The sequence below is a fragment of the Silene latifolia genome, chromosome 9 (genome assembly GCF_048544455.1).
Source record: "Silene latifolia isolate original U9 population chromosome 9, ASM4854445v1, whole genome shotgun sequence".
NCBI classification, from domain to species: Eukaryota; Viridiplantae; Streptophyta; class Magnoliopsida; order Caryophyllales; family Caryophyllaceae; genus Silene; species Silene latifolia.
The window spans coordinates 155,593,885-155,604,056 of NC_133534.1; the positions used below are offsets into that span (position 1 = coordinate 155,593,885).

The 10,172-nt window shown below is 39.3% G+C and overlaps 1 non-coding gene across 1 annotated transcript; it reads left to right on the forward strand.

Annotated features, from left to right (window-relative positions):
• The first annotated feature begins 9,678 nt into the window (after positions 1 to 9,678).
• On the forward strand, positions 9,679 to 9,785 carry LOC141602822 (small nucleolar RNA R71). The gene has a single exon (XR_012524730.1). It is a non-coding gene; the product is annotated as a small nucleolar RNA R71 (small nucleolar RNA).
• The last annotated feature ends 387 nt before the right edge of the window (positions 9,786 to 10,172 follow it).

A 10,172-nucleotide genomic window follows, 5' to 3' on the forward strand; every position in this document is an offset into this window, starting at 1 on the left:
AGCATTTCATCCAATATAACATGTGCATGTATTAAGATCAAAACAAGCAAGCAAATAAGATATGAAAGCATATTGATTTAAGCATGAATCATTCCCCATGTTGGTTTCCCCTAATCACCCATTAAACCCTAGCTAAGAGACTACTCACTCATTATCATGTTGATCATGCTAGCAAGGTTGTCAATCATACTAACAAAGCTAAACATGATGAATAAATGAAAGTAATTAGCAATAATTAAAAAGGGATTAAGAGATTATACCTACTAATGATTCCAAAATAATAATGCAAAGAATAATAGAAGAACTTGATGATTGATGGAAGGTTGTCAATCTCCCAATAAACCCAATAATCTTCTAAGTACCCAAAATAAAGGAAGAACAAGAGAGAGATTAAAGAACTAAAACTTGGATTAAAACTTGATTAATACTTGATTACAATATTGAAGAGAGATTTAATTGATATTAACTACACTAATTATTGATAAGAAGAACATGCTCCTCTAATTAGACTAATGGGGTATTTATAGTGAAAATTAGGGAGGATGCATTAGGGTTAACTAAGGGCTAAACTAGTAATTACACTTTTTAAGTTGAGCAAGGAGGACCCGGTATTTTCTGAGAGAAGGGCTTCTCTTTTCGTAGCTTGAAGAATGAAATCCGTGTTGTGCAGGAATCCGGGCGGATTTGAGTCGGGACGGCCGGATTTGGGCGGTGCAATCCGAGCGGATTCAGGAGAGGGACGCTCGGATTGTTGAGGGGGAATCCGAGCGGATTCCAAGGAGGGACGCTCGGATTGTTGAGGCTCGACGGACGGATTGTTTGCAATCCGTTCGGATTGTTGGTCAGCGTCAATTTTTCTTCTTTTCTTCCCTTTTCTTCATAAATTCCTTGGGGATCTCCTTGGGGACGCAAGGATCCTTTCTCAACATTGTTCTTCTACTATGATATGTACAAAGGCCTTCTAGTCTTGTCTCTTCTTGATGCTTGGTCATTGAATACAATCAATTTAGCCTCGTTTTGCCATTAAAATGCAAGATTCTTACTCCTTTCCTACCAAGGGATCAAAATCTCAAAGAATATGCAAAACAAAGAACTAAAGATAAGAAATGACCCAAATAGGCACTAAAAAGCATGGGAACAAGGCTAATTCGGGGGCTAAATATGCGCTAATTATGGTCACATCAAATATCCCCAAACCGAACCTTTGCTCGTCCCGAGTAAAGAGGTGATAAAGACTAGGACCAAAACTAACCTATCCTAATAATAATAGCCGACATGAGACAATTAGCGGGTCTCACTCCGCCCCTTCAACTCACAACAAGACAACCATGAGGTAGGATGCCTTCTTGCAAGGCAAGGTGGGTCATGCCAAAATGGCGACACATCCAAACATTAAAGCACATAAAATCACATAATGGATGCATCTACAAAAAGAATAGCCACTCCCTCATCAAGTGGCGGAAATTCTCTACAAGGGAAGCAATTCAAGGGTACGCAATCCTTCATAGATGCAATTTCTTCAAACTACTAAGCCTAGAAGGATACCAATAAATCACCTCCAAAATGTGTCAAGCTAGGGTACCTTTGTCCTCAATCGTTAAATGCTTTTGTCAAGAGTAGGCTCCCTATGGTGTTAGAGACACTGGAGGATCGCGGAATTCCCCCTCTTGCCTAGACAAGAAGAAGGGTCGTCCCCTCTCTACCATGCACAAAAATGGATACGATGGATAAAGGGATTGATAGAATTTGAGTATCATTTTGGGAGTTTGCTTTGTTGTTGTTTTTCCCCCCAATTTCATGTGGCATTTGACATTTGAGAACACTTTCTTGCCATTTCTTTTTTTATTTTTGGCATTTCAATACTTGACAACTTTTTGCATTTCTTTTTGAATATTTTCAAAGTCACCCCAATTAGTAACGAGGGTGCCTTGTATTTGAAGCTTAGAAGTCTATTTTTGCTCCTCTTTTCTTTTGATGCATTTTTGCAAACTTTCTTTCATTTTTCATTTCATTGAACTCAAATTGATTTCTTTTTGTGCCCATTCCCTTTGATGACAAAAATATATGGTAGAACATGGATGAATGATGGTTGCATGGTTTCAAGGGTCACCTTGGAATAAACGGTAGCCAAGGAGTTATCACACCACAAGGTACTCTTGACTAGGCCTTAATCCATGGGTCAAAGGATACTAGCATGACACATCCTAGGGTGTTTTACAAGCATTCTAACAAGCAAAGTCTTAAGAAGAAAAAGCATGTACTAGGGCCTATATACACTTGTCAAGCTTCCCAAGTAGACGGTTTCGCAAAATTTTCTAACATGCAAACTACATGCCATGATGCAACTAACATATACACATCCTAATGCAAATGATTCTACCAACTAATATGCCATATAAACTAAATGCAATCCTAAGTTCACATTGTTTTTACCGCATCAATCAAAATAAAGCCACATAGTCATTAACATAAAGAGGAAAAAGGAGATTGGAAAGATCATACCATGCGGTCTTCAATATCCTCATGTCTCGGATGTGGCGTAGTCAATCAAAGTGAACAAGGATAAAACAAACACAATATATACAAAGGAAATGAACTTGTTTTTGGATTTTTCAATTTTTTCAATTTTTATGATTTTTGAAATTTTTCAATTTTTATGGTTTTTGAATAAAAGTTAAGTGTTAGAATTCCCATCCCCACACTAATATGGGCATTGTCCTCAATGGCCAAAATGATGGAAATTATGCAAAGAGGATGCATGATTTCTATACTAAATGCAATTCTATACTAAGCTAAACTACATGATGCATGGTTTTTGTTATGACGGAGAGGATAATTTAGATTACCTCCCGTTGTGTATGCATTTACTTCCCCAAACCGAGTGAGACACTATTGCTAATGTTCAAGGATGGGTATAGTTCATGCACACACTATGCTATGCATGAAACTAGATTTGTCATTTTGGATTTTACAAATGGGAACAATAAAAACACCTCAATGGAACCGAGGTGTGAGTCCTTTGATGTTGCTAGGACTAAACAAACAATGATCAAAATGAAATAAAATACAAAGAGATATAGACAAACCATGGGAGTGTAGGAGTCTCCAAGGCTTGCTAGTCTTCCATCATGCTATCATCATCACCACTTCCCTCATGAGAAGTGGTCACATTGCCACTTTCCTTGTCACTTTCTTCTTCACTTTCTCCATCATCTTGTTCATCATCATCTTCACCATCTCTTTCTCCATCTCCACTTGCTTCTTCCTCAATATTATCATCAATTTCTTCACCATTTCCAACAACCTCATTATCTCCCACCACGTCCCTAGATGCACCCGGAAACAAGGCTTCTTTATCCGCCCAACTAGGCAAAGGACAAGATGGATCAAGGAGTCCTTGCCTAGCTAAATGTAGGAGGGGAGGATATTGAGCCAAATATGCATTCTTCCGATCTTCATAAGCTTGCTTGTGCATTGCTTGCATAAGAAGAGTGACATAGTCTTTCCCAATTTCAACTCCTTCCGGTTTGAACTCTTCATACACAAAGGGGTAAGGCGGTATAACAATGGAAGAGGAGGGGGTTTCATGATCACCCTTTTGTTGTTGAATGATGTACTCGGCTTCTTCGGATAGGGGAAGTAGATAGTTGGTCCGGTGGACACTTAGACGACAAATCTTCGAGGGTAAGGTGAACGATCTAGCTTCACTAGTTAGCCATCCATATTTAGTGTCAAGGGGGTTATGGGCAACCCACTTGAACTTGTTGATCATAATGTGCATATCAATAAGATGGCCACCTTCCTTTCCCTTGTACTTGCTATCCTTATTGAAATTAGGATCAAAGTGCTTGGCTAGGACCGTGACTAGGCCGCCATTAACAATAACGGTTGTACCCTTCTTCCCACTATCAACATTGAGCCATCTATCAACCAATAGCCTCAAAGAATTGAAAGGCTTGGTATGGATTCTTCCGACATTCAAAGCCGATTCAAGGAGAATAAAATCAAGTCTTGTGAAATGATTGGTGTCTTTCCTAGAAATTATGGTATTTCCCACAACTTTGTGCCATACTCTTATGCCCGGATGATGGACCAAAAGAGCACGACAAGCATGAAAATCATCAAATTTATTCCCGGAGATTGCCTCCCAAAGAGGCTCGGGGTCATACTTTCCATAATGCTTAAGATATCTCGATTCATCGCTAAGACCCAAAATTTCACCTAATTCCTTAAAGGTAATGCGTCTACTAATGTTAGCTAGACGAAACTCATGATTTTCCCTATCCTCAACTTTGGTGACTTTCAAAGAACTTAAAAATTCCAAGACAAGGGAGGGGTATGTCGATTCCTTTGTTTCAAACAATTTCTTCAAACCCATGGCATTGAAAAAGGCTTTTGTTTGTTCAAGAACACCCAATTTCTCCAAGGCATCTTTACATATGAATTTGGTGGATTGAATTGATTTCATAGCAAACTTGACAAATGTATTTCTATGGGTATCGGAAATAAAAGTTACCTCCGGATAATGCAAGAGTTGATCGATTACCGGAGTAGAAGGTGATGCTCCCATAGAAGTTTGTTGTTGTTGTTGCACTTCCAAGTTTGGTGTTGATACCACCATTGCCAAAGCTTTCTTTGTTTGGAGAGCTTTTTGCCTTTGAGAGAGAGCCTTTGCCTTTGGTGCCTTTGTTGCTCCCTTTGTCCTTGCCATTTGATGAACTAACCAAGAAAAGAATCAAAAATCTTCAATTTGTAGGATGCCCAAATCGATTTGAAGGTGAAAGGCTTTGCCTTTATGAAATCAAAAATCGACTCAAGGTTGAAGATTTTGTTCTTGGTTTTGATTTTTATTGAAGATGGAGTGATTGATTTGTTGTTTGAAGGATGGTTTCATTTGATTTTGGTGGATTTTGTTGAGGGTTTTTGTTTTTGTGATGGAGAGGATGAGGGTTTTGATGTTGTGGGTAGTGTTTATGAATGAATGAAGGAATGAATGAAGGTGGGAGGGTATTTAAAGAAGTCGAAATTTTCGAAAACGCAGGGGCAATCCGTGCGGATAAGGCCCAATCCGTGAGGATTCTGCAGCTTCAAAATTTTCAGAAGCTCGCCTAAAGACGGGCGGATTCTGGGGAATCCGCTCGGATTATTCTATGTTGGGACGGGCGAATTTGCTGCAGGACGGACGGATTTCAGTCCAGAGAAATTTCTTTGTTTTCTTCAGCTGCAAAGACGGGCGTCTTCTTCACAAGACAGACGGATTCTATGAGACGGGCGTCTTTCCAGAAATCCGCTCGGATTCTTTAACAGTCAAGAATTCTTTAATTTCAGCTCAGGTCAGGACGGACGTCTTCTCAGCAGGACGCTCGGATTGTTGAAGACGGGCGGATTCTCAGGAATCCGCTCGGATTCTTTCCTGTTGTACACGAATTCAGCTCTACCCGTGCACAAACGCATTCCCCTTTTCATTCTTTCTTTCTTTCTTTCAAATCTTGTGTTCTTCATTGTGGGGGCACTACTAAGGCATGAATAGCCTAGGCAATTGCCATCCCCTCACTAAGGTAAAGCACTACACATCAATTGAAGTCGTTAGTCCCTCCCTCACTTCTCTCTTACATGACAATTATTTTGATCAAAGTAAATAAAAATCCAAAAATGACAAAAATGCAATACAAGAATTGAAATGTAAGTTAGGGAGTTAGAAATATTTACAAGTGGTGGTTTAGGGAGGACTCCACCAAACTCTCATTCTTGATGAGATGTCAAGGGGGCATGTTCAAGGTGTTGTTGATGTTGCTCAACACCTTGAAAAAGTAATCAAAAGCTTGTTCATTATTATGGTAGAGGTCCTCAATAGACCGTGGCCCTTGTTGTTGATCATGATCGATGGCATGCCCAATGTAGGGATTAAAAATCCCTTCAAACTCGTCGTCCCAAAGATCACAAACTTCATTGAGTTGATCATTGAAAATCTCTTGCTTAGATGGAGACAACTCTCCCAATTTCTTCTCTTGGCCAATGAGGCCATCCTCTTCTTCCTTGGTTGATTTTGATGAGCCTTGCAAGCTCTCCTTGTCATAATTCACTTGCTCCTTGAATGAAGCATCTTCATCTTTCTTCTTCCATTGGAGTTCCGATTTCTTCCTTTCATCCTTCCGGCTATAATGATCAATCATGAAACATGGCTCATGCAAACGAGGAGCTCTCATGGTTTTGTCAAGATTAAAAGTTATGCTTTCATCTCCCACTTCTAGAGTGAGCTCTCCATGTTTCACATCAATCACCGCACCCGCGGTGTGTAGGAAAGGTCTTCCTAAGATGATTGGAATGTTGGAATCTTCCTCCATATCAACTATGACAAAGTCCACCGGGATGAAAAACTTCCCAATTCGCACGGGGACATCTTCCCATATCCTTAATGGTGTCTTCGTCGATCTATCGGCCATTTGGAGTGTGATATTGGTGCATTTAAGCTCTCCCATTCCCAACCTTTTACTCACCGTGTACGGCATGACACTCACACTAGCCCCTAGATCACATAAGGCTTTGTTGATCGTTGTGTCGCCAATGGTACACGGTATTGAGAAGCTTCCCGGATCCTTTAACTTTGGAGGTGAACTCCCTTGAAGTATTGCACTACTCACCTTAGTGAAGGCGATACTCTCAAGTTTCCGGATCGACTTCTTCTTTGTGAGGATATCTTTCATATACTTTGCATAGGCCGGAACGTGATTGATTAATTCTGTGAAAGGAATTGAGACTTCTAAGTTCTTCACAATCTCCATGAACTTCCCAAGTTGATCATCAAATTTGGGCTTGGCTTGACGACTTGGAAAAGGAAGTCTAATCACAATGGGCTCCTTCTCTTTGGCCTTGTCTTCATTTTTCTTTGAACTTTCTTCTTTTGATGATTCCCCTTCTTTGGAGTTTTGCACAATTTCTTCCTTTTCACTAGCTTCCACAACTTCATCCTCAACTTGCTTCTTCGGTGGCTCATACCTTGTACCACTTCTCAAGTGAATGGCACTAACCGTTTCATGTCTAGGGGGATTACTTTGAGGTGGTAATTGCCCCTTTTGTCTTTGTGAGCTTGAAGATGCTAGTTGAGTCAATTGTGTTTCCAACATCTTGGTGTGAGCTAGAATGTTGTTGATGGTGGTGTCTTTTGCTTGGCTATCTTTTTGCATTTGAGTGAAAGATTCTTGTTGACTCTTTTGCATTTGGAGGACCGCTTTTTGGACATCAAAACCTTGGTCATTTTGGTGATTGTATGGATTTTGATTTTGGTAACCTTGGTTTTGATTGTAAAAGGGTCTTTGATTTTGGTTTCTCATGGGTGGTGGAGTGTATGTTGTTTGAGGGTTTTGAACATTTTGGCTTTTGTATGAGAGATTTGGATGGAACTTGGTGTTTTCATTGTAAAAATTTGAATAAGGGGTACCACTTTTGTAAGCTTGTAAAGCATTAACTTGTTCGGTTGTTCCCCTACACTCACTTGGGTCATGACCCAAAGTTCCACAATCACTACTACAGATACAACCTATAACAACGGTCAAAAACCGTTGTTATATAAAAAAGCGGACGTTGTTAAAGCGTCCGTTGTAAAAGGTTTTAACAACGGTTGGTTTTCTTAAGGAAACCGTTGTGAAAAATATTAACAACGGTTTTAAGTATAAAAACCCGTTGTGGAAAGTGTGACTCAATTTTGGGGGGGAAAGTTATAACAACGGGTTTTTTGTAAATAACCGTTGTTGTTTGTTCTTAAAAAATAAAAAAAAAAAAATTAAATATTACTAGCTATAAATATTAAAGCATCCTTTACTAACATATTAATGCATCCTTTACTAACATTCATTAATTGAAACAACATGGCAATGAACCCTAATTTTATCAACAACGAAGAATGGCTTACACAAACGATTGAAGATGATGGGAAGGTTCTCGCCGGGCTTCCCGCCGATCAACACCCATTAATCAAAGCATCCCTTGAACATCAACGGAATTATTGGATTAAGAGGCGTGAAGCAGTCCGGCTTGTCAACAAAGCCTCATCATCATCATCATCTTCATACCCTCGTCAATCGGCTGTTACTCGCAACTTGGTCGCAAAGCCAGATATGTTGAGTTGTACTCTTCCAACCTTATCTCCACATGCAAGTCGTGTCCTTGCATATATTCAATCTGTTATTGCAAAATATGAAGTCAATAACCCGGAAGTTAGCGGTATACCAGAGTGGCGTGATTGGTGGCAGGTTGAGAAGCGCTTTTTACGCTTAACCGGGGTTGTTCCGGCTTATTATACATCTTTTGATTTCTGATAATTGCTGTAATGTATTTGGTTTAAAATTAAATGAAATGATCATTTTGAAAGTGTTGAGTTATGCTTGTTTGATTTGCTTCCATTTTTTCAACTCCATAGATCTATCAGTCATCATCAAGATCTGATTATGGCACAACTTCCTAACATATATGGCACAACTTTCTAACATATATATTAATTAAAAAACAACTCAACCCACACATTAGTATAAATACATTGCATTATCTCAACTAACATGCATTTCCATTATCTCAATATATTCTCCAAACCCTAACTCGCTAAAACATGCTCGTTCCGTCATCAAGGACGTCAAAGAAGATGGAAATGAAATAATTAGAAACACATACATGGAAATGAAATAATTAGCAGATCTTTGAACGGAACCTAATGGTCGATAAAAACACATACATTGAAATGAAATAATTAGAACAATAAAATAATGACGATGAAACAAACCTGATAATTACAGAACGTACGTAAAGAGACGATGAAATCAACAGTGACGGCGAGAAGATAAAGCGACAATGAGAAAGAGAGAAAGAGACGATGAGAAAGTGTGTGTTTTGTGTTTGTGTTTGGCTGCTGCTGGGTTTGTGTTTGTGTATTAAGGTTTGTGTTTTGTGGCTGCAGCAGACTTGTGTTTGTGTGGTTTATAGTATGGAAGGTATTGACAACGGTTATTAAACAACAACCGTTGTGAAATATGTTTTAACAACGGTTATAAAAAACACCCGTTGTTAAATAAGTTTTAACAACGGGTTTCAAAAATAACCGTTGTGATTACTTTTCACTAACTTTGCGCCAATTTTGCGCCAAATTATTAACAACGGTTGTTCATGTGTGACCCGTTGTTAAAACGAATAACAACGGTTTTTATAACCATACCCGTTGTAATTGATTTTAGTAAAATTCGCGCCATACATTCTACAACGTCTATTGTGATTTTCGTGAATATTCGTTGTTAAAGGGGCGTTGTAGTTGCCTGGATTTGTAGTAGTGAATTCTCACATATCCCACTTGGGATTGATGAGGATGCCGTCATGGCATTGACATGATGCTTTGATGATTTTGAGTTTTCCTCAAGTCTAGCCATAGCTTGTTCAAACTTCAAGTTGATTGTGTCAATGTGAGCACTAAGTTGAGCACCCAATTGAGTAACGGAGTCCACTTCATGCTTTCCTGCTCTAGTAGCCTTGCGAGGTCTACTATATTGTGAATTATGGACCGCCATTTCCTCAATCTTGTTCCATGTTTGATTGTCATCAACTTCGGTGAACATTCCATTTGATCCCATATTGAGAATGTTCCTTGAATCTTCATATAAACCATTCCAAAATTGTTGTACCAAAAACCATTCGCTAAGTCCATGGTGAGGACATGAGCGACAAATACCTTTGAACCGCTCCCAAGCTTCATACAAAGATTCTTCATCCCTTTGCTTAAAACCCGTAATTTGAGCTCTTAGCATGTTAGTCTTTTCCGGTGGGTAGAATTTTTTGTAGAAAGCTAGAGCTAACTTCTTCCAAGAATCTATTCCAATGGTGGCCTTATCAAGGCCCTTCAACCATTGCTTTGCGGTGCCGATTAAGGAAAAAGGAAATAAGACCCATCTAATTTGGTCTTGAGTCACGCCCGTTTGAGAGATAGCATCACAATAGTCGCAAAAGGTTTCCATATGAGAATGAGGGTCTTCACTAGGCATCCCCCAAATTGGCTCCTCTCAACTAATTGGATGAAGGCGGACTTGGCAATAAAATTTCCGGTTAGATGTTGTGGTGTAGGAGTACCATTTGGTAGATTCTCCTCGGTGGGTATAGAGTGTGACGAGAATTTAGGCATTGTAGGTGGATTTTGT